Source organism: Protopterus annectens, chromosome 11.part0 (genome assembly GCF_019279795.1).
Source record: "Protopterus annectens isolate FY-2018-M chromosome 11.part0, PAN1.0, whole genome shotgun sequence".
In the NCBI taxonomy this organism is placed as follows: domain Eukaryota; kingdom Metazoa; phylum Chordata; order Ceratodontiformes; family Protopteridae; genus Protopterus; species Protopterus annectens.
Window position 1 is genome coordinate 1,199,756,682 of NC_056745.1, and position 26,725 is coordinate 1,199,783,406.

Sequence of the window (26,725 nt, forward strand, 5' to 3'; positions counted from 1 at the left end):
AAAGGGTTTACTATGAAAATATCGAAGTTCAGAACAAAATTCACTCACATCTTCGATTCAGATGAGTGATGTGCTGCATATTAATTAGGACAGAATACTGAAGTGCATATAGTGAAACATTTGAATTCGCACTTTCAACATTCTGTGTTGCATGTCACTACTGCATATCATGTAGTGTAATGTTTTTGCAGGGGGGCTGCTCCCCCCTGCAGCTCCCATGTGGGGGCTGCACCCCCCCACCCCATTCAAATAATATAGTCCAACTCCGAGATCGCACTACAGTGGGGAAAAGTGCAATTTCCCGATCCCCACTGTACTGCAATCTGTAGTTATATCTCTGATGACATATGTGCGAATGCACAGTAGCATTCGCTAAATTGCACACTCACAATAGTGCAGATTGGCAAAATGGGAATCATCCAACTGTGGTTTGACATTCCTGTTTTCATTGACCATGTACTCATCATTTCAAAATAAACTGGATTAAAGTTACTAAATAATGACATGCATTTGAGTTTCAGAATTCATATCCTTCAGAAAATGCATTCTAACACAAATCCTGTTATTCTAGCAACTTTCTAAATGTGTTCCTAGTTTGGGGCCATGTGTGTGGGTGTGTATGTATATATCAGAGAGGGGGAAGTATACCCCCTCTGCTCTCCAGGTTTTTGCAGAATGTTCAGATTTTTGCCCCATTTTCCTCCTAAAACGGATTGAAGTTGCTAAATAATGACAGACATTTGAGTTTTAGACATCATATTCTTTAGATGGGTTTATATTACGTTGTTGAACTTTTAAAAGTTCGAACACCATATGTTCTAACTTTAAAAGTTTGAAAATGTAATAAAAAAACACAAAAAACTTACCTGAAGGTTGTAAGCGGGGGGGAAACCCCCCTGCACCCCCACACCCCCGATACTTAAATATACCAACTCCAAGATCGCACTACATTGCAGGAAAGGGAAAGCTTCCCTTATGGAGATCTTTACAAGTTCAAACATATGGCCTTGTAAAACTTGTAAAAGTTCGACAATGTAAATGGGACCCCCTTTAGATAAATGGATACTAACACAAATCCTGTTTTTCTAGCAATTTTCTAAGTTCGTGACATAAATATTTATAATCTGTCCCTATTTATTTTAGGCTTTGTCTAGATTTCTTGCACTAAGAGGTTGAGGTGTGTGCGAGAGAGTGAAATGCCCTAGTTAGAGTTAGCAGGTGGAATTTATTTTCAACTGCATTTTCAAGGAATTGTGAGCTTCAAGGGAAGATAAGTTTATTGCTGCTCTTGCTAAGTATGCTTAAAATGTACAACATGCAAAGGGCTATAGGTTCTACTCTCACAGCATGTAGATTTGTATTTTAAGGGGATGAGGTGCTGCAGACCTGAATATGTCCTCATTTGGATAAGGTGCTTAGTAACTATGAACCTGTTTTTCAGCTTGCCACCCATTCCCTATTGCAATATAGCAGCTTACCATTTTTTTAGTGTAACATAGATTTATTCCTCAAGGGCAGCAGGTACTAAATTTGTAGATGAAACACTGAAATATAAAGTTGTTTCCTAGCAACAACCTCTTCATTAGTTTCAGATCTTTTTAACGTAGAATTATTCAGATGACTTTTACATCTGCAGAGATTGTGTATATTGACTGATATTGGTGGATTGTAATGACAGAAGTTTGAGTGGCCTTTTATGGTTGGAATGTTCTGAATTGGGCAGTTTGTCATTATTGGTTAATATGTTTTGTTTCATTGCTTACTGGCAAGATGTTCAAAACTATAAATTTAAGAAACATTCTATCAAGTGGTGCTGTATTATGCAAGGGATATAATTCAATTATTATATATTATAATCGATTCACCTTCCCGATTGTATTAAAGAACTTTTGCACTGTCCTAAAAATGTGTGCAAGGGGCCTAAGATTTGAAAAAAGCCCAAAGGTAAACTTAACCCGCCACTGGCCAGAATCATTTTCTGTGAATGTGGGTTTCAATGCTGTTTCAGTGAATGTGAGTTTCAAAGGTAGAGAAGTTGGAATCCCAAGTCTGTTTTCATTGTAAGGCTATTGCTTTGTTTAGCAAATGTCTATCAGTATTTGTATTATAACATTTGAAATAAAATTTGTAAATTGAATCCAAACATCTGTAAATATTGTAGAAGTAAAGCATAAAATAGTATGCACAGTTTTGAACAGTATTTATGGCAAATGGAGAGAAATAGCCAAGTAAAGAGACACTGGAATGGCTGTGTGGTGGAGGCTGTGTGTGTGGGGGAGTCCTCTGGGTTTGCACCCCCCCTGCAAAAAATCCTGCGGAGACCCCTGCTAGTAATCCCTCTTTCCATAGGTTTCAAATCCATTCTTTCTCAGAAACAAGGTGGAGGGCCTCTGGCACTTGAGTGAAAGCCAACCAGAGAGAGAGAGAGAGAGAGCTGTTATCCAGACAGAAATGGAGGAGTTTGTGCTTGTTAATGCTTGTTTTTACATCTGGCTGCTGTGGAAGGGTGTTTTCACCCCTCATTCTTATGGCCTGAAGATCTGGCTTCACTCTCTCCAGTTTAATTCCTCCAGATCTTTTGGGTTTGTAATACCATGACAGGAATGGACTCAATTCCTAAGTCAGGGTGTAATTAAAGTTCATAAAATTAGTGTTGTTTTAGTCTTTGATGTAGCCAAAAGTGCTCTTTACAGCACCTGCTATGTACCTAGAAATGACTCCTTCTACAATTCATATGGAGTTACATGTATTGATAGTATATCTAAATGTGACTGTAGATTCTTTCTTATTAGACCCATTGCTCAAACTACCATTGGAACTGTCTAGTTATTTTTCCTCACATTGTTCTCATTTCTTCCAACAAATCCTGATATTTTATGACTTTGTGTCCCTGTGCTTAAGACATTGCAATCACTAGGTGTAGCAGTTTCACTGATCAATGTCAGTTTTTTCTTTTTTTCATGGACTAATATCTTTGGTTTTCTTGCATCTATTTTTGAACTGTTGGTAATGGGCGGTCCTGTGAGATGTACGCTTCATCATTACCTATAATATTTTGTGGTTCATGTTTCCCATGATTCTCAGCTACTTCTATATTTTAGTGTTTGCACAATCCCCATCGTTTCTTTGTGAATTGCTTAGACAGTCTGTCTTCCCAATACTTTCTAACCTTCTCTGATTCTTACAGTTATCATGCAATATTGTATATACGTACTAATTATCCCTTTTTTAATATCAACTTCTGCTCTAGAGTCTACTAAAAACTACCACTGCTGGTCTTTCACTTAGGATCCTCATTCCTTTCTCCTCGCCTATACTCTGATATCAATCCTTGACAGGGAAATCAATCTCTAGCCTGCAGTCCAAATGACTTCTTGGCCTCTTCCCATTCTATTACCATTTTCTCTCTAATTATTTGCTCCCAATAACTTGGTTGCTTTGCTGCAAGACATGACCTCCAGTAATCTAGATGAAAAAAGTCAAATGTGTTCAGTACTGATTAAAATAAATGAAACAGTGAAGGAATATTTCAACTCAAATAACAAAATGCTGGAAAAAAATGGAAGATGCTTTAAACAGATATTCAGATGAATTGATAAAACTGCAAAAATCAGAGATTAAAATGAAGAAGAAGTTGGTTGAATATGGCACTGCTCAAGAAGAGATGTTTCAAAAATTATAGAATTAGAGGATAGAGCAAGTAGGGAAAATCTGAGATTTTCTGCTGTATCAGAGAAACTAGAAGGAACAGACTGTATTCATTTTTTGAAGGCACAAATAAGCAACTGGACTGATACTCAACAGCAGGAACTGTTAATTGAAAGGGCATTATGTGTATGCTCCAAATCTGGCAATGAGAAAGAAGCCAAGACCTTTACTAGTAAAGCTGCAAACCTACAAACAGAAATAGTTGATCATGACAAAACTGTGGTAAAAGGGCAAAGTATTAAAAGATGGAGTCAGTAGAGTGCTTGTGGAAATGATTTTTCACTGTACACCAGGCAGAAGAGAAACAATTTATTCCAGTAATCTGGGAATGTTGATGGGCAGATGCGAGATTCAAGTTGCTGCATCCAGCTGTCTTCAGAATATTTTTTCATGGAGGATCAAAGTCATTTTTGATGCAGAACAGGCTAAGAAGAAAATGCAAAAGCTTGTCCAACAAAAAGTGAGGCATCAAGCAGAAAGGGAATCTGATTCTTATTCTTTTGATAATAAACCACATAGAGAAACTTTACCAGTGAAACATTTTCCACTGTTCCAAAGGAAAATGCTTGAGAGACACAGAAAAGCACAGGAGTTGACCAGATGAATTAGGAGTACCTTGGAATTGAACCTGAATCTGGAGTTGAGAGATGGAGATGAACAGGAAGAAGACGAGCAACATGAAAATTAATGAAAAAATGTGAGTCTGAAAAGCATTGATAACATTTGTGAAATATGGCTGTATTAAGAATAAGTGGAAAGAGTGGACTTTTGTTGACTTTGTTACACTAGTGGGGAACTGCAAAGCTTATGTCATGTCATTGGTGTTTGGAAGGACACTGGAGGGGGAAGAAGAAGTAAAAAGGTACTGTAAGTAAAACAATTTCTGTTTTTAACAGCATTTCTATAAAACTTTTCTCAATATAAATTTCATATTTTATACTAAAGTATTTTTAGTTGTTCTGGTATATAAAGTTACTAAAGTAAACCAATACCTTTTTTCTTCTTCCTCTTCTCTTTATTTCTTCTTTTTGGTATTAAGAAATGTAAGAAAAGAAAACTAAAAAAAGCACGTTCAAGTTAATGGGCTACAATCTTCGGTTGATAAGGTGGGGGATGGCATGTAAAAGTACACAGATCATAATATATGTAGAGCTGATATGTTTTCATTTACTTTTGCATAGGTGAATGTCTGGATTAAGACCCTTGGCTTAATCTAATAACAAAGTTCAAGTAGAAACAAGTAAATATTAGAATGCCAAATTTAATGAAAAGTTTTCCTTTAACAATAAATGTTTCAGCTTGTGTTTCAAGCTGCAGCAGAGGACTACATTTTTCTTCTTTCTCTTACATTTTTATGGAGACAAGCTGACAAATGGGCCATAAAAGAAACAACACTGGCTTCTTACATCTAATGATTTCTGAAAGCATGCGAATTGTGTTTACATGGGGGATATAAAGATAAAAAAAGAACAGACACCAACTAGTGTAAGTAGAAGCACAGGCAAAAATATGCATTTTAGAATGGATAATCTCAATTTCAGGTTAATTAGGACCTGTGTTAGCAGCTGCATATTTGGCATAAATGTTCCTTTTAGGAGGGTTAAACTTCATTATTTGAAGTTGTACATAGTTATGTTGTTTGCATTAAGTGAACAGGTTATGTCAGTGTTCTGGGGTATGCTTTCTTTTGAGGGATTTTAATACAACAAAAAATCTTGTAAAATGACACGGGTTCCAATATTGATGACAAGAAAACAACTATATATAGAATTATCCTGCCAAACATTAATGGGAGCATGCATCACAAAAGCTGGAAATAGACATTTGAAAAAGCTGCTATATATAATATTGGTGGGAATAATGACTTCTGGCCATAATGGTGACACTTTCCATATTATTTTGGAATGTGAATGATCTTGCAGGTATAGACAAAAAGGAAAGCTTTTTTGATTGTATTAAGAAATGCAGAGTGCAAATAGCAATGCTACAGGAGACACATTTGGAAAGAAATGAGCATGTGAATTTAATAAAGAAAGGATTTCAAGATGGATATTCTGCAGAATATCAGGGACAAAGGAAAAGGAGAGTAATAATACTGATTGCTGGAGGTGCTGCAATAGTTACAGAAAAGTAAAAATAAATACAATAATTTTAGGCTTGCAAGGGGCTATCGGCAAGGGAGAAAGGGTAACCATTTGAAATGTTAGGACCAGACTGAATCTTGAAACACAGAGACTGAATGGCTGAAAACACAGAGTTCCATCCACCAAGTCAGATATTCATTTTCTCCCAGATATGGCACTCTCAAAGTTGGTAAATATAGGTTTGGGATTGCAGGGGTCTTGCCACCCTACAAAAAAGAAGTTTAAAGGAGAAAAGTTATATTTGAGATTCGCTGTTCCCCTGAATTTTTAAGCTTTATTTTTGTGAGTGTTGGCAACTGATATGTTGAGTGCTGATATTTCAATAGGAAGCCAGGAGAAGAATTACACTATCATGTATTGATATTCCACCAAAACTGCTATTATGGAGCTTAAGAAAATGTTGGGAGAAATAATCAGTTTTCAACAGGGAATATTATTTGTAGGTGAGGACTGGAACTTGATTTGTAATAGTGAAGGTGTATCAGATAGACCTAGAAGGGAAACTATGACAAACAGGGTAGATTTATGAAGACATTTATTAGAATATTTGGTATGGAAGAAGTGACTTCATTAGTAGGAACTCAGACACAATTTACATACTATTCCTCAAGGTGCGATAATTGGGCTAGATTGGATAGAAATTATATTTCATAAGAAGATGTACATTTAATTGAAAGTTTCAGCACACATCCAATAACTATTTCAGAACATGCACCCATAAAAACTAAGATGTAAATGCAGGGTAATGAAGTAAAAATGAGATACTGTTGCTTTCCTCACCTTTACAAAAAGAGGAATGTAAGGAATTTCTAGTGGAAATTATTTGAGAGGTATTAGGAAACACTGATATTGCTTCAGAAAGAACAGCTAGTGAGTGGGATAAAATGAAAAGGGAGTTTAAAAATGGGGTATAAATTAAAGAAAAAGAGATATGGTTAGGATGTAATAGAAATTATTTACAGGGGCTGAGAGAGGTTGGAGTATTGCAGAATAAGGGGAATCTCACAGGGCAAGAAAAGAAGCAACAGCAGAGTGCTAAAGAGCTCTAAAATTTTATGAAAATTTGAATAAAGCAGAGAAATGTGGAAACCAAGAAAGAACACAACTGGAAATATTTATGGAAGACTTAATTATGCCAAGATTAGAGGCAGATAAGATTAAAATAGTGATGTATAATTAATCTGCAGGTAAGTCTCTAGGAACAGATGGTTTTCCTGTGGAAGTCTGCAGATAAGAAAAGAACAAGTAGCAAGTTAGGAGGAAAAAAAGGGATAATAATCTGGAAGATTTTGTTTAATAATATTTTAAATGGAGGGCAAGCAACAACATATTAGAAGAAAGTTGTGGTGGAAGTAATACCCAAAGAGGGTAAAGACCCCATCAGAATCAACCTCAGATATATCCCTTTCAATTTTAAACTATGATTATGAAGTGTTTATGTCTATACTAGCTAAAAGAATGTAAAGGGTTACAAAAAATTACAGACATAGATCAATGTAGTTTTGTGGAAGGGAGGCAAAAATTTGACAGCATTAATAAAATGATGATTATGGGGCGGCCACGGTGGTGCAGTGGTTAGCATTGCCGCCTCACAGCAAGAGGTTATCCGGTTCGATCCTCGGCTGGGGTGCCTTCTGTGCGGAGTCTGCATGTCCTCCCTGTGGTCGCGTGGGTTTCCTCCAGGTGCTCCGGTTTCCTCCCACATCCCAAAGACATGCTGCAGGTGGATTGGACACTCTAAATTGGCCCTAGGTGTGCATGTGAGTGTGCCTTCTGTGGAAGGTTGGGCGCCGGGCTGGCAACTTGACACCGTAAAACTCCACTGCCAATCAATGTGCGGACAAGGTGATCCACTGTGGCGACCCCTAACCGGGAAAAAGCCGAAAGAAGAAGAAGAAGAAGAAGAAGAAGAATAAAATGATGATTATCCATAGGGAAGCAGAGTGTAAGAAAAACACTGCTGTTATTGAGTTAATGCAAAAAAGGCATTTGACAGAGTAAGCTGGGATTTTATGAGTAGGGCAATGGATGCATTTGCATTCCTTGATACAATAATAAGGTTAATTAGGTGGATATATGAAGGATCAGATGCAAGAAATAAAGTGGCAGGGTTCCTCTCTGACAAGTTCTATTTGAACAGTGGAACCAGGCATGATGTCCTCTTTCCTCTTTAATATTTTCTTTATATTTAGAGCCACTGGTAAAGAAAATAAGAGGCTTAGAAATGCTGGGATATGAGTGATGTGGTAATCAAGAAAAGTTGGTTTTACCTGTAGATGATATTATTTGTAATTGATAAATTCAGAAAAAGGACATCTTGGTGTTGGGGAACATTTTGCAACAATTTTAAATCTTTTCAGGATATAAAATTAATGAAGATAAACCAAAGGTTACAGCTGTATACTATGTACCCACTCATAACTTGGTTCAGTAATACCCATATTTATGGGGACACGAAAAGATACAGTATTTAAGAGTCATCATCTTCTTTCGGCTGTTCCCGTTAAGGGTCGCCACAGCGGATCACCTGTTTCCATTTCTTCCTGTCCTCTGCATCTTGCTCTGTCACACCAACCACCTGCATGTCCTCTCTTACCACATCCATAAACCTTATCTTAGGCCTTCCTCTTTTCCTGTTTTTTCCAATATTCTCAGCATCCCTCCTCAGCACATGTCCAAACAAATGTAATCTTGCGTCTCTGGCTTTGTCTCCAAACCTTCCAACCTGGGCTGACCCTCCAATATACTTATTCCTAATCCTATCCAACCTCATCACACCCAGTGCAAATCTTAACATCGTTAACTCTGCCACATCCAGCTCAAACTCCTTCCTTTTTGTCAATGCCACTGTCTTCAACCCATATAACATAGCTGGTCTCACTACCCTCTTGTAGACCTTCCATTTCACTCTTACAGGTACTCGTCTGTCACAAATCACTCCCGGCACTCTTCTCCACCCACTCCATCCTGCCTGTACTCTCTTCTTCACCTCTCTTCCACACTCACCGTTACTCTGAACTATTGACCCCAAGTATCTAAACTCATCCACCTTCGTCACCTCTACTCCTTGCATCCTCACCATTCCTCTATCCTCCCTCTCATTCACACACATATATTCTGTCTTAGTCCTGCTGACCTTCATTCCTCTTCTCTCTAGAGCATATCTCCATCTCTCCAGGGTCTCCTCCACCTGTTCCCTACTCTCACTACAGATCACAATGTCATCTGCAAACATCATAGTGCACAGGGACTCCTGTCTGATCTCGTCTGTCAACCTGTCCATCACCATTGCAAATAAGAAAGGGCTCAGAGCTGATCCTTGATGTAACCCCACCTCCACCTTAAATGCATCCGTCACTCCCACTGCAGACCTCACCACTGTCACACTACCCTCGTACATATCCTGTACCACTCTTACATAGTTCTCTGACACTCCTGACTTCCTCATACAATACCACAACTCCTCTCTAGAAACCCTGTCATATGCTTTCTCTAAGTCTAAAAAAACACAATGCAGCACAATTGAAAATCTGGAAGCTCATGTTTATGGATATGGATAATAGGATAGAAGCAGTAAAAATGTTTTAGTCTCCTTAGTTTATATACAGGGTGGGCATATTTTTATCAAGCAGAGAAAAAGTTGTGAACAATAATTAGTACAGTATTGAAGGAATTTATCTGGAGGGAAAGATGGCAAGAGTTAAGTGAGATAAATTGATCCTTCAAATAGATTAATTTGGTTTAGGATTACCTGATTTAAATTGATATTTTAGAGCTACACAGTTATGGCTCATATACATTAACAGTATATAAATACAAGCAGAAGGTTATAATTCAAAGTGGAAAGGGGTGATGACGCTGATGAAGGGGAGGTGATTCAATAAGTATGGAAAGAGTGGGATTTTGGATTTAGATTCTTAAAGAGAATAATAACCACCATACAGAAGATTATATTCATAACGTTACAGAAAGCATTCTAAGAGCTACATCAACACATGAATAGAAAAGGAGAGGCTGCCAATAGGGATGACTGCAAGTAGAGGCACATAACATAGGCAAGATAGGATGGAATTTACTGAAGAAAACTGGTAAAGGCGCCAACATATTGGGAGCAAACAACTGGAATGGGAAAGATAACATTGTGGGATAAGCCCTAATATAAGTTTGGACTACAGGTAAGACACTGCCTTCCCCTATCAGAGATTGGTATTAGAGTATAAGCAAAAAGAAATGGATAGTGGAGTCCAAAGTGAAAGACCTGCTCTGGTAGAGTTTTTAGTTGAATCTAGAATAGAAGTTGTTAAAAAAGGGATAATTAGTAGGGTATATAAAATATTCCAGAGTAACTACAAGAATCAGAGGAGGTAAAAAAAAAATAGGCATAGAGTCTGGAAAAACAATTTACAAGGGAACAATGGGAGGAGATATGTATGGCTGCCAAGTCTGCAACAAAGTCTAGAAATTTTAGGATTTTTGCTTGGAGGTGTTTGCATAGGTATTTTTATACTCCTAGCAGAGTTCAAAGATTTTTTCCTCAGGTAAAAAGCAAATGTTGGAGGTGTGATGGGGAAGAAATGGGAAACTGGGAACATGATTTTTGGAAATGTAATGAGTTTACAAATTAAAAAAATATATATTGTAGAGTGTTCTGCCAGAAATATTGAGGGAGGGGCAAATGGCTGTAACTAAGGAAATTATTCTTTTTGATCTGAGACAAATGATCTGAATTTTCTAGAATTAGTAAGGCTTTATTAAGTTTAATTTTGTTGGCTGCCAAAAAAGCAATTACTAGAAAATGGAAATAAAAATCTAAACTATCTGCATTTGAAGTGTTAAATATTGTAAGAGAGTGAAAAGAAACAGAAAGGGGATGTTTAGAAAAGGGAAGAAGCAAATTATTAAATGGAATTTGTGAGAACAATACTTGCAGACTAATGCTCAGGAGGAGAAGGAGTGAGTTTTAAGGGAAGAGTGGAAATGTGAGTGATTTATTTAATATTGGATGGAAAGACAATTGTTATAAAGAAAGAAAACATAATATATAATGTGTGTAAATGGAAATAATGTTAGTATGGTGTGCTTTCTTTTCTAGTAATGTATGTGCGTCTATGTCTCAAGTGATATTTTAATAAAGGTGTTTAAAGAAGAATTAAAAAAGAGAAAAATATGTATTTCATTTAATGAAAGAGTTAAAACAGAGATTTTCAATAAGAAACAATTAACTAAAAGTAGTGGATGATTTTTTTTCTGCTTTAACTACAAATACATGTGATGAAATAAGTAATCCACAAGACGGTGATATAAGTGCAAGAGAAAGTGAATACATCAGACACTTCAGTTGATTCACATACCATATACCAGTATAGTTTAAAAAAAATTGAAATGGTTATTTTTGTAGGGAGAAGAAGAATATTGTTGGTTATTGCTCTGGAATAAAATCCCAGTCCATGTTAGACAGAGCCCCTCACTGACTCTCTTCAAGAAGAATCTTGATGAGTGGATGGGGGATCGTAGGTTTACCCCGGGGATTACTTCAGTGTCACTACTAGACAGAGGCACGGTAAACTTACCTTAGTAAGGGTTCGGTAAACTCGAACTGAAGGGTGGCGAAACCCAAACTCACTCGGGCTAGGCTTATAAATGCCTCAGGGCAGATAGCCTAGTATGAACCTATGAACCTATGAACCTAAAAAGCTAGGTCTTTTGAAATGTTTGCATTGCACTTACTGTAGGTTTGTAACGGAAGGTGTTGCATGTTATAATGCATCTACTGATGTTAGTTATAAGTCACCAGTATTTTTACTTGTACCCTGTTGATGTGATTTATTTTCCTCAGTGTTCTGTGTGTGCACAATTTTATACTAGAAGGATGTCAAGGATATTGATCTGTTCCCTCTTCTATAGTCTTCTAACAATGACACTTCTTGTTTTAACTGCTTTATAGTTTTTTTCTATTCGATATTTCCATGATGGTATTCAGTTTTTCCCCTTCCTTTCCCTCACTACCCTGTGTTCTTGTGGTAGAACTTTATCAATTATTAATTTAGTTGCAAAGCAATATATCCTGTTTACTTCTGTTTTATCGCATGGATCTCTATGAACAGTCCTAATTACTGTGTTCATTTGTTTTATTTCTGACTTTTTGGATTTGATTAAACTTCGGCAGTCTATTTCTTTCATTGGGCGGCTGCGGTGGTGCAGAGGTTAGCTTTGCTGCCTCACAGCAAGAAGTTCTCCGGTTCGATCCTTGGCTGAGGTGCCTTCTGTGCAGAGTCTGCATGTCCTCCCTGTGGTCGCGTGGGTTTCCTCCAGGTGCTCCGGTTTCCTCCCACATCCCAAAAACATGCTGTAGGTGGATTGGACACTCTAAATTGGCCCTAGGTGTGTACGTGTGTGTGCCTTCTGTGGAAGGTTGGGCACCAGGCTATCAACTCAGCATCGTAAAACTCCACTGTCAATCATGAGCGGACAGGTGATCCACCGTGGTGACCTCTAACCGGGAAAAGCCGAAAGAAGAAGAAATCTATTTCTTTTACTGATATTAATAGGTATATCTATGTCTATTAAATCAAGCAACTCTTCTCTTAGCTTATTTCCTTTCAAACTGAGGGCATATCCCTTGCTTTCCATTTCATGCAGGCATTCTATAGAAGGTTCTATACCATCTTCCTGTGGCACATTCTCTTCAATTTCATCCTGTGCCATCCATTACTCTGTCATATGGGAACCCACTGGCCTTTCACTCCTCAGCATTGACTGCATCAGAGTTTGCACAATTTCCTGTTTCTTCCCTTGCTGTCTAGCTTCAAGTGAACATTTATAATGGTTTCCTGTGGAAGGCTCCAAATTATCTTCATATATATCACCCAACTAATTGCTTCCTGTTCCACTGGTTTCCCCTTAATCTGAATATCCATTGCTCTATCCTGTTGTGGTGCTTTCTGAATTAGATTTTCTACACTGAATCCTTCACTTAACATGTACTCCATAACCTCAGTTTCTATTTAACTTCTCCATTACTAATCTCCTTTTCTACTTTTCCTCTTTGTCTTCTTATTTTTTTGTATTGTAAATGTTCCATGTCCAGATTCCTTTGCCTGTATTTCTCTTCAAATATTTTTGTTGCTGCTCTTTTTATATTGTTTAGTTTTGCTTTCTCCTTTGCATAAATATTACACCATATTAAATCTCTTTTTCTTTCCCATGTCCATATTTCTTCTTCAGATGTTTCCTGATCTTCCTGCTTCTCCTTACTTTGGGGACTCACTCCATCATGCTGTGATGTAACCTGTGTTAGACCTTCTACACCAAATCTTTCACTTCACATGCACTCCATAACTTCAACTTCTATTTTTTAACTTCTACTTAACTAATCCTTCTTTCTACATTCCATCTTTGTAATATTATTTTTTTATTCAGAAATTTCCATTTCCGGATGCCTTTGCCTGTATTTCTCTTTGAATATATTTGGGGCTGCCTTCTTTATATTGATTAATTTGGCTTTCTCCTTTGCATAAATATTGCACCATATCAAACCTCTTTTTCTTTCCCCTGTCCATATTTCTTTTTTATACATTTCAAATATCTCTTAGATTTGTTGTTTATACTTTCACTCTTCCTCAGATGCTTCTTTTCCAAACAGAGCAAAGTTTCTTGATCAATATACTGTTTATCACAAATCTGTTATATTAATGAACACAAATTTTCATTTGAAGCTTCTGACAGTTTTTCTTGTGGAAGTATTTTTCTTTACTCTAATTTTTCTCTTAATCATTTTGCATATCTTGTGTCTGGAAATTCTGGGCTTTTGCATAATAATAATAATAATAATAATAATAATAATAATGCATAATTTCTTTCTATTCCTCAGTAGTCCAATCTATCATCTTTATGGCTCTTCTTTGTGAGTTTTGTGGACTGCTACTTCCTTCTACAATGGGGGGGGCATCCTCCCCTAGGCCTGGCCTGGCCCCATTGTAGGAATGTTTCCATATTTTGAGGATTCTACACTGTCATTTTTTCCAGTCCTGGCACCAGTGCGCCTACCAGGATTGGGCACTTTTTTATCCTGGGTCTTGTGCACCCAGCTATCTCTTTTAATTGTTGACCTACTTTTGTCCATGATATATGCTATATAAATACAGTCTCTATATCAGGATCGGCTTGGTGAGCTTTTGTAGAAAACAGGGTCCACCTTGTGAAGGTAGTCACCAAGACTTGAGGATGAATTCAGTTTCAGCAATACTACTTTCATTTGCTTGCTGACTTTTCATCTCTCCATTTGTACCCCAAATCTCCCAGTATAAAGCGCAAAATGTTTATATATTTCATTAGCCTTGGCCATATCTATTCAATCATGCAGTTTACAGAATTTTCCACCACAGTTAATGGTCTCAAACCTTGCACTCTTTTTATATCTTTTACATCACTGATCAGGTTCCAATCTCCTGCACAAAGCCTATTCCCATGTTGAAATTCTACTGTGTCCATTAATAGCACTCTTAAATCTGTTTTAATTTTTGGTGGAATGTAGACATTCCGTAGTGTAATCCTGTTCCTCTTCTAGTATACTCTGAATGGCATATATCTCCCCTCCCTGTCTACTTTTCGATCTTTAGACTCCATAAGGGTACCTGTTTTGATTAGTGTTATCATACATATTCTTCTTGCCTCCTATCTTTTTTATTGAGACCCTTCTTTTCTCTGCCAGTGGATATTTGTGTGGGCTATTGAGAGTATGTTTCTAACACAGTTATCTGTTATAATATTCTGCTCACATTAGCTGTTTCATATTTCTATCCCTTTGCTCTACCTTATCATATTTCTATTTGCAACTTTCTTGATCATGTGTTTGGCCCCCATATCTCCCTCTCCAATTCCATTTATTAGAGTAAGTGGTTGAGACATGAGGTAATCGTGTACTTACTGTTTTAATTTGATCTCAGAATTTACATGAGTGGTTAAAGAGACAGATGTCACTTAGCACTTCACCCCACTTTAAGTTAAACAAGTTGCTTTTTAGACTCTCTCTCTCCCTCCCACCAGTTTATTGGATTTTCTTCTGACATCACAAGACTGAGATTCCGTCTCCATAGTCTATTTAAGCCTCAGGATTTTCACAACATATGGATCTGACAGCAGGGCCCAAAGTCTCTGCTTTTCCTTTGTTATTTGCCTCTCATCACCTTTATTCCTCATATCATTTCTAGTGACATCAGTTGCTTTAATATGTGGTCTGTGAGAAATTGTACATCATTTTTTTTATGTTATTAGTGGAGCATTGGTCCTTATGTTTCCTGTTTACATTTTCCATTCAGGAGTTTTAATGTTCCAACAAATTGATTAGGTGAGTGACTAGGTTTGTCCAAATAATCTCAAGTTCTGTCTTTGGTCTATTTCCCAGGGTTTGGTCAAAATAATGAATCTACTCAAACACAAGTTACTCTGAGTTCTAAGTGCAGTGCATTTCATCCTCTTCAGCTATAATATTTTTTCTGTCACAGTCTCCCTTTCAATAAATATTGGATCTTTTTTGGTGTGTTGTTTTGCTTTCTTTTGTCTGTTGGTCATTTTTTTCTTGAAAACTGTAAATGACTTTATTGGCCGTCCCTCCCTCTGGTGTTTTGTAGTCTACGTGATTATACCTCATCCAAGGCCATTTCCTTCTTCCAAGTGAAGCCAAGCTCTGCCTTGCCTGTGCGTGCCTAGCACCTCTGTTGCCATACTGCGATCCAAAAATTTTTGCGGCCACTTAGAAACATGATTTTAAAAACTGCAGAATAGAACAACTTAAATTTGAGATTTAATTGCCAATATTAATTGAATAACAGGGAGAATCTCACTTACTTTTGCCTGGTGGCCAGTGAATAATCCTGGACAATATAATCCCTTTGCTCACCTGCTTTTAGTACTTACCTTTTTACCATACTAAGGAAAGAAGCTGCTCCTTGGTGGAAGGTTGGTACTTTCATCACTAGGGGTCTTGGAAGCATATTACCCTAGCTAGGTGACTGTTTTACTCTGTACTTTCTCTCAAAATTAATTTCTTTGTGTAGGAGGCCAGTCCATTTATTAAGCAGTGAAGTGACAAAATCCTTACAGTTATGACCCCCCCCCCCAGACCCTCTGGTAAATTAAACAAACTTAAGTTCTCCTTTCTCTCTCTTTCTCTCTCTCTGTCTTCAAATTCCCTTAACATATCCTCTATGTCTTTTCCTGCTGCCTCAGGTGTTGTGAACCTTGTTTTTCCTGCTTGCTGGGCTTTCTGAAATCCAGTTATCTCATTTGAGTGTGTTGTTAGCATGGTTTCTACCTTTTCTAACCCCTGGTCCTGCTTTTTTATGTAATCCACCAAGGTACTACTGATCTTTGTTACTTCCACCTATCATTTGTCTATTTTTGCTGTTAGTTCAGCCATCTCAACTACTTTTACTCCAGAAGGGCAATCTTTCTTAGCTTCTGCCATGTGGTTCTTGCTGAGTATACTTGGGTCTCAAGTTTGTCCCTGTAACTAGAGTCTAGGTGATTTTTATATTTTTTTGACATTCAGGTCTTTATCTAGAATCTGTTATATTGCCCTTTCTATAAGTAATTTCTCATAGATTCATAAGTTCATAGGTGTGTACTGGGCTAATGGCCCTGGAGTCTTTACAAGCCTAGCCCATAGGATTACCCTGGCATCATGCCATCCGACCTTAGTTCCCAGTGCCTCTGTCGAGTAAAGCCACTGGAGTGATTCCTGGGGTGAATTTTCTATTTCCCATCCACTTATTAAGATTTCTCTTGAAGAGGGCCAGTGAGGTGCTCTGCTTGACATGTATGGGGACTCTGTTCCATAGCATGGGCAGTCTCTGGGTTATGAACCTGTCCCTCCAGCATGTTCTGTTGATTGTGGTAATGAGTTTGAGGTCTCTGTGTGGTGCAGAGAGATTGGGATTGCTTTAGATATAACACTTCTAAAAGAGCTGTGTCAGACATGGCTTTGTAAGTCAAGCAGAGATTGCCTCTAAGTAGGCAATATGAGACAGAAAATAGTTGAAGTTTTTTTAGTCTGTCCATATAGGACAAATGTTTAAGGCCTAGGATTCTCTTTGTGAAGTACTTCTGTGGCCTCTCCAGTTGTTGCAGGTGTTTAGTGAGGTACATGCCAAGTGAGGCATTGTACGCAATGATTGGCCTAATTTGGGAAGAGTAGAGGGAGACAATGACCTCTTTCTTCTTGGATGCAAAACCCTTAGTAATGAGATGTGCCACATAGAAGGACTTTCTGACCACAGTGGCAATGTGGTGGTCAAAAGAGAGGTTGCTGTCAACCTTTGTTCCCAGATCTCTTATAATGCCTTCTGTGTTCAGTGGATTACCATTGATGTGGTAATTCATGGGAACCAGATATTTCCCAAAGGGGATGATGACACATGTTTTGGTATTGAGGCCATGGTTCTGACACCAATCATTGGTCTCAGTGAGGCCTTTTTGTAGGATATCAACATCACTCGGGGAGTTAATAATAGCTCCCAACTTACAATCATCTGCGAACTTTGTCAGCGAGAGTCCCTTCGTGTTGGCCTGGACTTCAGAGAAGTAGATACCAAACAGGAGAGGACCCGGGACCGAACCCTGTGGGACTCCACTTGTGACTGGTTGGCAGTCTGACTTGGAGTCAGCTACTTTCACACTGTGGGTTCTACCTGTGAACCAGTTTGCAACCCACTTACTGATATAGGGGTTGATGCCTAGCTTAGTGAGTTTCTGTATGATTCCTGAGTGGGTAATGGTATCAAAGGCCTTGGCCAGATCAAGGTAGGCTGTATGAACCCTCTTCCCTTCATCCACAGCTCTGGTGACTGGCTCAAAGAAGTTGACCAAGTTGAGCAGGCATGATCTACCCTTCACAAAACCAAACTGTGTCAGATCCAGAATTTGGAGACTCCCTATATCCTTGTTTATTAGGTCCATGATGATGCATTCCATAGCTTTTCATATCAGACTCATCAGGCTAATGGGAGCGATAGCTCCCAGGGTCTGTAGTCACTCCTCCTTTGTGGAGAGTGATGACTGTAGCAGTGCGCCATTCGGTAGGGACAAAGCCTGAGGTGAGGCTGTGATTGAACAGGGCACACAGGTGAGGTGCCAGTTCACTCTGTAGTTCATGTAGAACACAGCCAGGGATATTGTCAGATCCCATAGAGGCTGTATTCTTGGCCTTGGACAGTGCTATTTTAACCTGTGCAGCAGTAATACGGGTGCCTGCCAATCTACTGGTATTGTGACTGGTCCCTTAGGGGGAGAGAGGGGTAAGTTGGCATTGAATCTGTCGGCCAGTATATTAGCAATATCTGTTGGCTCAGTATAGGAGGTACCATTGTGCAGTAGCTCAGAGCAAATCTGGGCATTGCCATGGAGATTCTTTACATAACTATAGAAGGCCTTGTGGTTGTCTTTACTATCTGCTGCAATTCTGGTTTCATAGCTAGCTTTAGAGGATTTGATGAGGGATCTCAACTTTTTGTTGAGGCTGATAAGGGAGTTTTTCCAGTCTTGGGACTTCACCTTATTCTGCATCAGTTTCCTTCTTCTGTTGTAGAGTTTATTTATGGCAGGGGACAACCAAATTGGCTTCTTTTTTTGGAGGAGAGAATCTTGGTTCTATTGGGTATGGCGAGATCCATGCATTTGTATACATGTTCGTACAGTGCATTAGTGTATGATTCGGCGGTCATGTAGCTGATCTCCATTTGCATGGGTGCCATGAAGTTAGCCATCTCTGTTTTTAGGAGCCCAAAGTTAGCTTTGGAGAAGTTTTTCATGGTGGTTACCTTTGCGGGGTGGGGGTGGGGGTGGGAGGGATGTAGATTTCTGAGGTGATTAGTTTGTGGTTGGATCTAACCAGGCAGGAGTTGACTATTAGTGTAGAGTAATGGTCGCCCATGTTACCAATGACCAGGTCAAGGATGTTGCTACCTCTAGTGGGGGTAAGAACAAGCTGGTCCAAGGCATTGGATTTAATGAATTCCAGGAAACGTTGGGCAAGTATATTGGTACATGAGTAGTTTTCCCAGTTAATGGAGGGGTAGTTGAAGTAGCCCAGTATGAGAGTGTTGGGTTGGACTCTAATATTCTCCAGGATGCTTAGGAACATGGAGTGTGAGTCTTGAGACATGGCTGGGGACCTATAGCAGGCTACAACCTGAATCACTGTCTTACCCAATGTTAGCTGCACCTGAAGTATCTCAGATGCGTTATGTTGGGCTACCAGTCTGGAGGTGTGTGCATCCTTTATGAATATGGAAACACCACTGCCTTTGGAGCATCAGTCCAAGTTCTGGGGCCAAAAGGTGTGGAATGATTTATAGCCTGGTAGTGCAGGGGTGCTTTCTGTTGCTTTGAATCAGGTCTCTGTTATGGCACAAATGTCGATGTTCTCCATTTTAAGGAGTGCTTTGAGCGAGTGCATTTTGAGATTTAGACTTCTAGCATTGAGCAGCATGACCCTCAGACTGCATTTGGTTGTAGCTGTTATGGTGGTAATTTGGTCTTTGGAAAGCCACCTAAAAAAGGCACTATAGGGGTGGCAAGAGCCTTAGCCAGTATCCAGAAGCCCAGGGGTGACAGATGCAGGCCATCTCTGGCAAAGCATCGAGGTCTGCCAGTCATGTCATCTGAGGCAGACAGATACTGGATCCCCTTAGAATGACACCAGAAACTTAGCCAATTGTTGAAATCAATCATTTTCTGCTTATACTGTGGTATCATTCTTGGTGATGGTAGGATGCTGCTCAGGGCAAAGGTCTTACCACCTGGGCTACATAATCCGAGAGCTCCTCCATGTCTCTTTTCATGTACTTCAGGGAGGTATGTCTCAGGTCATTCACACCCACATGTACAATGACAGAGCCATATTTGTACCTGTTGTTGAGGGACCTGAGTGCATGTGTTATGTGGTGGATCCTGGCACCTGACAGGCAGCTGATAGTTACTTTCTCCTTATTCAACCTAGTGAGTAGGACATCAGTGTGCCTCACTATCGAGTCACCTATGACTAGTGTGTTGGGCATGCTGTTTTGCCTTAGGGGCTTTTGTTGAGTGGCACACTGTTTAGGAGAGTTATGTGACTCGTGATTAGTGTTGTTTTGTGGTGTTCGAGTGCGTTTCTGCCTTGGAGGTCTCTGCTGTTTAGGTAGATTTTTATTGAGAGCCTCCATGAAGGTGGGTGTGGGGTTTGTGTTTTTATGTGAAGGCAGTGCTGGTGTGTGTTCTGGAGGGCTATGTGTTCCATGTGGTGTTGTGCAAGTGTTGACCTTCTCCTTTTGACCAGCTATTTCGGTCTTGGCTAGAGAGTGCGTAGCTTCTAACTTGGCTATATAAGTGCTTCTCTCGTAAGTCTGAGTGTTGGGAGGTAAGAGGAGAGGGTTGTCAGTGTACATGAGGCAGTTGCTACATTGCCTCAGGATACCCAAGTTCACCAGGTTTATAGGAGAAAGCACAGGGAACTGACCTTTAGACATGCCTGGAGGGGTGGGCATTAATAATAAGTACTGGAGCTGTTTTCTTGTAGGTTCATTCATAGGTAGGTACTAGGCTATTGGCCCTAGGGCTTATGTAATCCTAGCCAACAAGGTTCCCTTGCTTTCGCCACCCATAGATGCTATTTATCTGTGCCCCTGTCTATCAGGGCCACCAAAGTGATTCCTGGGGTGAATTTCCTATTACCCATCCACTCATCAAGATTTTTCTTGAAGAGTGCTAGTAATGAACTCTGCTTGACATAGATAGGTAGCTTGTTCCAGAGTATGGGAAGTCTCTGGGACAGGAATCTATCCCTCCAGCATGTTCTGTTAATTGTGGCGATGAGGTTTAGGTCTCTAGAGTGTGTGACTCTGAGGGATTGTGATTTCTTTAGGTGTAGCATGTCCAGCAGGTCAGGGTTTGACATAGCTTTGTATGTTAGGCAGAGTTCACCTCGGAGTCAGCGATATGCTATGGAGTAAAGCCAGAGTTTTTTGAGGCAGTCAGCATAGGGTAACTGTTTGAGTCCAACAGTCCTCTTTGTGAGGTATTTTTTGTGGCCTTTCCAGCTGCTGCAGATGCCTTGTAAGGTACATTCTAAATGGGGCGTTGTACTCTATAATGGGTCTGATGAGAGACGAGTAGAGGGGGACAATGACTTTATTTTTCCTGGATGAGAACCCCTTCATGATGAGGTGTGCCACAAAGAAGGATTTCCTGACTACTGTGATGATGTGATTATCAAAGGAGAGGCTACTGTCCACTAGAATCCCAAGGTCTCTAACCATGCCTTTAGTGTTAAGAGGGCTGCTGCCTATATGGTAGTCCATGGGTACAGGGTTTTTACCAAAGGGGATGACAATGCATTTTTTGGCGTTGAGATTGAGCCCATGGGTCTGACACCAGGAATCAGTCTCAGTGAGATTCTTTTGCAGGATGTCCACATCATTTGGGGACTCGACTATGGCACCCAATTTGCAGTCAACCAGAGGCCCTCTGTGTTGGCCTGTACTTCAGAGAAGTAGATCTTAAACAGAAGGGGACCCAAGACTGAACCATGTGGTACTCCACTTGTCACAGGTTTGGACTCAGATTTGAAGTGCCACAATTTTTACAGTGTGGGTTCTGTCTGTTAGGCAGTTGGCGACCCATCTTGTGACATATGGATTTATACCCAGCTTGGTGAGTATATCTATGATACCAGAATGGGGGATGGTATCAAAAGCCTTGGCAAGGTCAAGATAGGCTGTGTGGACTGCCTTACCCTCGTCCACGGCTTTGGTGACTGTTTCAAAGAAGTCAATCAGGTTCAGGAGTCATGATCTGCCCTTCAAAAATCCAAACTGGGTGGGGTCCAGAGTTTGGAGGTTACCAATATCCTTGTTTATGAGTTCCATGATAATATGCTCTATGGCCTTGCAGACCAGGCTCATCAGGCTAATAGGATGATAGTTCCCAGGGTCCATGGTGGCTCCCCCTTTGTGGAGTGGTACAACTGTTGCCATGCAACATTCAGTGGGTACAAAGCCTGTTGAGAGTCTATGATTGAGCATGGTGCTTAGGTGGGATGCTAGTTCATTCTGAAGTTCATGTAGGACACAGCCTGGGATATTGTCCAGTCCCATGGATGCTGTGTTCTTGGCTTTTGATAGTGCAGTTTTCACCTGTTCAGTTCTGATTGCAGGGACACTGCATACTTCCGGTATGGATATGGGCCCTTTAGGAGGTGAGGGGGGGGGAGGTAAAGTTGGCACTGAACCGATCAGCCAGGATGTTGACGATATCCATTGGTTCCGTGAATTTTTATGCCATTGTGCTGTAGCTCAGAGCAGATCTGGGTGTTGCCATTGAGATTCTTGACATAGCTGTAGAATGCTTTGTGGTTGTCCTTAGAGTTAGTGGCAATCTTATTTTCATAGTTCGCTTTGGAGGATTTTATGCGACATCTCAGTTTCTTGCTGAGGCTGACCAGGGAGCTCCTCCACTTGTGGGATTTTATTCTCTTTTGCAACAGTTTCTTCCTTTTGTTGTAGAGTTTGTTAATAGCAGGGGACCACCAGACTGTTTTCCTTTTTTTAGAAGACTGTATCTTGGTTCTATTAGGGATAGCACGATCCATGCACTCATGCATTTGTATAAGATTTGGCAGTGGTAACTGCAATGTCCATCTGCATGGGTGTTATGAAATTGGCCACTTCTTCCTTAAGTAGCAAGAAGTTGGTTTTGGAGCAGTTTTTTACTGTGGTCTCCTTAGTGGGGGCGGGATGTGGATATCTAGGGTGATTAGTTTATGGTCAGATCTGACCAACAAGGAGTTGACTTCAGATGTGGAACACCTGTCACTCATATTGGTAATTACTAGGTCTAGGATATCATTGCCCCTGGTAGGTGTGTGGACAAGTTGATCCAGGGCATTGGAGTTTATGAATTCTAGGAAGCGTTGAGGAAAGGTGTTGGTACAAGAGTAGTTTTCCCAGTTAATGGTGGGGTAGTTGAAATCTCCCAATATTAGGGTGTTAGGTTGGATCCTGCTATTCTCTATTATATCAAAAAAAGAGGAGTGGGAATCCTGGGTCATGGTGGGGGATCTGTACCAAGCTACAATATGGATTGCAGTTTTGCCCAGAGTTAATTGCACTTGGACAGTTTCGGATAAATTATGTTGGGCAACTAGCCTGGAGGTGTGGTTGTCCTTAATGAATATGGATGCACCTCCTCCCCTGGTGTTCTAGTCCTGGTACGATGGCCAAAAGTTATGGTATGAGTTATATCCTGGTAATGCAGGGGTGCTCTCTTGGGCCTTGAACCAGGTTTCAGTCACTGCACAGATATCAATATTCTCCATTTTAAGGAGTGCCTTGAGTGAGTGCATTTTGAGGTTTAGACTTCTAGCGTTGAGTAGCATTACCCTCAGTTTTTGCTTGCCTGTATCAGTTATGGTGGTGGTTTTGTTTTTTGAGCTTCGCCTAAAAAAGGCACTATAGGGGCGGCAAGAGCGTTAGCCAGTATCTGGAATCCCAGGGATGACAGGTGTAGGCCATCTCTGGCAAAGCATTGTGGCCTGTCAGCCATGTCATCCCAGGCAGACAAATACTGGATTCCCTTTGAATGACACCAGAAGTTTAGCCAATTGTTGAAGTCAATACTTTTGTCCTTGTATTGCGGTATCATTCTGGGCAAAGGTAGGATGCTACTCAGGGCTAGGGTCATACCAGCCTGGATTACAAGATCAGAGCGCTCCTCCATGTCTCTTTTCATGTAGTCCAGGGAGGTATGTCTCAGGTCCTTCACACCAATATGGACAATGACCGAGTCATATTTGTACTTGTGGAGTGACCTGAGTGCATGGGTTATGTGGCAGTTCCTAGCACCTGACAGGCAGCTAACAGTAACCTTCTCCTTGTCTATTCTGGTGAGTGGAACATCAGTGTGCCTGACTATAGAGTCACCTATGACCAATGTGTTTGGTACATAGTTTTGCCTTATGGGCAATGGTTGAGTGGCACACTGAGTCTGTGTGTAATCTGTCTTTTAGGTTGTGGTGAGGGCTGGAGGTTGCTTGCATTTCTGCTTTGGAGGCCTCTGTTGTTTGGGTAGATTCTTATTGAGAGCCTCCAAGAATGATTTTGTGTATCTATGTGTGGGTCTTGGTGGTGTTGATGCACTGGAATTATGTGGTGTGTGTGGTGTGGAGTGGATGTTTGCCTTCTCCTCCTGACTGACAAGTTCAGTCTTGGGTTGAGAGAGCTTAGCCTCCAGTTTGGCTAGATAAATGCATGTCTCACAGGCTGTAGTGTTGGGTGGTAGGAGTAGAGGTTTGTCGGTGTACATGAGGCAATTGCTACATTGCCCCAAGATGCCTAGATTCATCAGGTAGACAGGAGAGATCATCGGGAGCTGTCCCTTGGACATGCTTGGGAATCACTTTTTCCTCTAGACAATGAGGGTAGTAAGTACTCAGGCTTGTTTCCTCAAGGTAAATTTGAGGAAGATAAGTAACAAAAGAACTGTTAGCCACTAGGTAATGAGAAAGATTTAGTGCTTTAGAGATTTGTGGCTTATTTAGTGCTATCAGTTGCTCTGAACCAGTGCCAAGAACAACAAAAACAGGTTCAAGTGCTACAAATAATAAACTAGCTAGTTCTAAGGGAAAAACTGAAGAACAGACTTTAAGATGCCGGGAATAGTTTAACCTTAGATAATCAGTGCTGCGCGATGTGCAAACTCAGGCAAACTCGCGCAAACACTGTTTTTTAACTCAGAAACTTGAAAGGGATAGGAATTAGCCCAAAATGGCCAATAAGGTAAATTTCAGAGCTGGAGACCACTCCTCTTGCAGCAGATAGGCTACTCTAGTGCTTATCACTCTCACTGATAAGCAGAAAGACCTCTCACTGGCACAACAAGGTCTGGACCACTCAGAAATACAAACTAAAGTCTGGAAACCGGCAGATCTGGGATCTAGACTATTCCAGTATAGGAAAGGGTGGGAAACGAGCAGTACAGATAGTATTTTTTTTTAAATTTAAGCAGAAAAAAAGCGCTTAAAATAGTATAAATACACAGAAAAGGCTGTCGCACCTGAGTGTGACACCTACAGTTATAAATTCAGTTAAATTTTAAGTTTTAAACAGGTAAAACAAGTGCACACACAGTAAAAGCTAATTAACAATACAATGCATCAGAAATACAGCAAACAACAGTAAAAAATGGCTTTTTAAAGTGCAATTAGCTTTAAACAGTTGAAAGAAAGCCAAAATGGTACTTAGAACAGCAAAAAGTCTCTCCTTCTCATTTCTGTTGCTGTAGTAGTCTGCAGGATGCCCAAACAGGATCCACTGAGTTAAAAAAAAGCACAAACCCGTGCAAACACGAGTTTTTAACTCAGAAATTTGAAAGGGATAGGACTTAGCCCAAAACGGCCAATAAGGTGAATTTCAGTGCTGGAGGCCCCTCCTCTTGTGGCAGACAGGCTGTTCTAGTGCTTACTACTCTCACTGATAAGCAGAAAGACCTCCCACTGGCACAACAAGGTCTGGACCACTCAGAAACACAAACTAAAGTTCTGAAACCATCAGATCTGGGATCCGGACTATTCTAGTATAGGAAAGGGCAGGAAACAAGTAGTACAGATAGTATTTTTTTTGTTCTTTTTTTTGTTTTGTTTTTTAATTTAAGCAGAAAAAAAGCACTTAAAACAGTATAAATGCACAGAAAAGGCTGTCACACTTGAGTGTGATGCCTACAGTTATAAATTCAGTTAAATTTTAAGTTTTAAACAGGTAAAACAAGTGCACACACAGTAAAAACGAATTAACAGTACAATGCAGCAGAAATACAGCAAACAGCAGTAAAAAGTGGCTTTTTAAAGTGCGATTAGCTTAAAACAGTTAAAAGAAAGCCAAAAAGGTACTTAGAACAGCAAAAAGTCTCTCCTTCTCCTTTCTGGTGCTCTAGTAGTCTGCAGGATGCCCAAACAGGATCCGCTGAGTTAAATAAAAAAACAAACCCGTGCAAACATGGGTTTTTAACTCAGAAATTTGAAAGGGATAGGAAGTAGCCCAAAACGGCCAATAAGGTGAATTTCAGAGCTGGAGACCACTCCTCTTATGGCAGATAGGCTGCTGTAGTACTTACCACTCTCACTGATAAGCAGAAAGACCTCCCACTGGCACAACAAGATCTGGACCACTCAGAAACATAAACTAAAGTTCTGAAACCAGCAGATCTGGGACCAGGACTATTCTAGTATAGGAAAGGGTGGGAAACGAGTAGTACAGATAGTATTTTTTGTTTATTTTTAATTTAAGCAGGAAAAAAACACTTAAAACAGTATAAATGCACAGAAAAGGTTGTTGCACTTGAGTGTGATGCCTACAGTTAAAAATTCATTAAATTTTAAGTTTTAAACAGGTAAAATAAGTGCACACACGCAGAAAAAAATGAATTAACAGTACAATGCAGCAGAAATACAGCAAACAGTAAAAATGGCTTTTTAAAGTGTGATTAGCTTAAAACAGTTAAAGGAAAGTCAAAAAGGTACTTAGAATAGCAGAAAGTCTCTCCTTGTTTCTGGTGATGGAGACCACTCCTCTTGCGGCAAATAGGCTGCTCTAGTGCTTACCACTCTCACTGATAAGCAGAAAGACCTCCCACTGGCACAACAAGTTCTGGACCACTCAGAAACACAAATTAAAGTCCTGAAACCAAGAGATCTGGGATCTGGACTATTCTAGTATAGGAAAGGGTGGAAAACGAGCAGTACAGATAGTATTTTTTTTTTTATTTAAGCAGAAAAAAGCACTTAAAACAGTATACATGCAAAGAAAAGGCTGTCACACTTGAGTGTGATGCCTACAGTTATAACT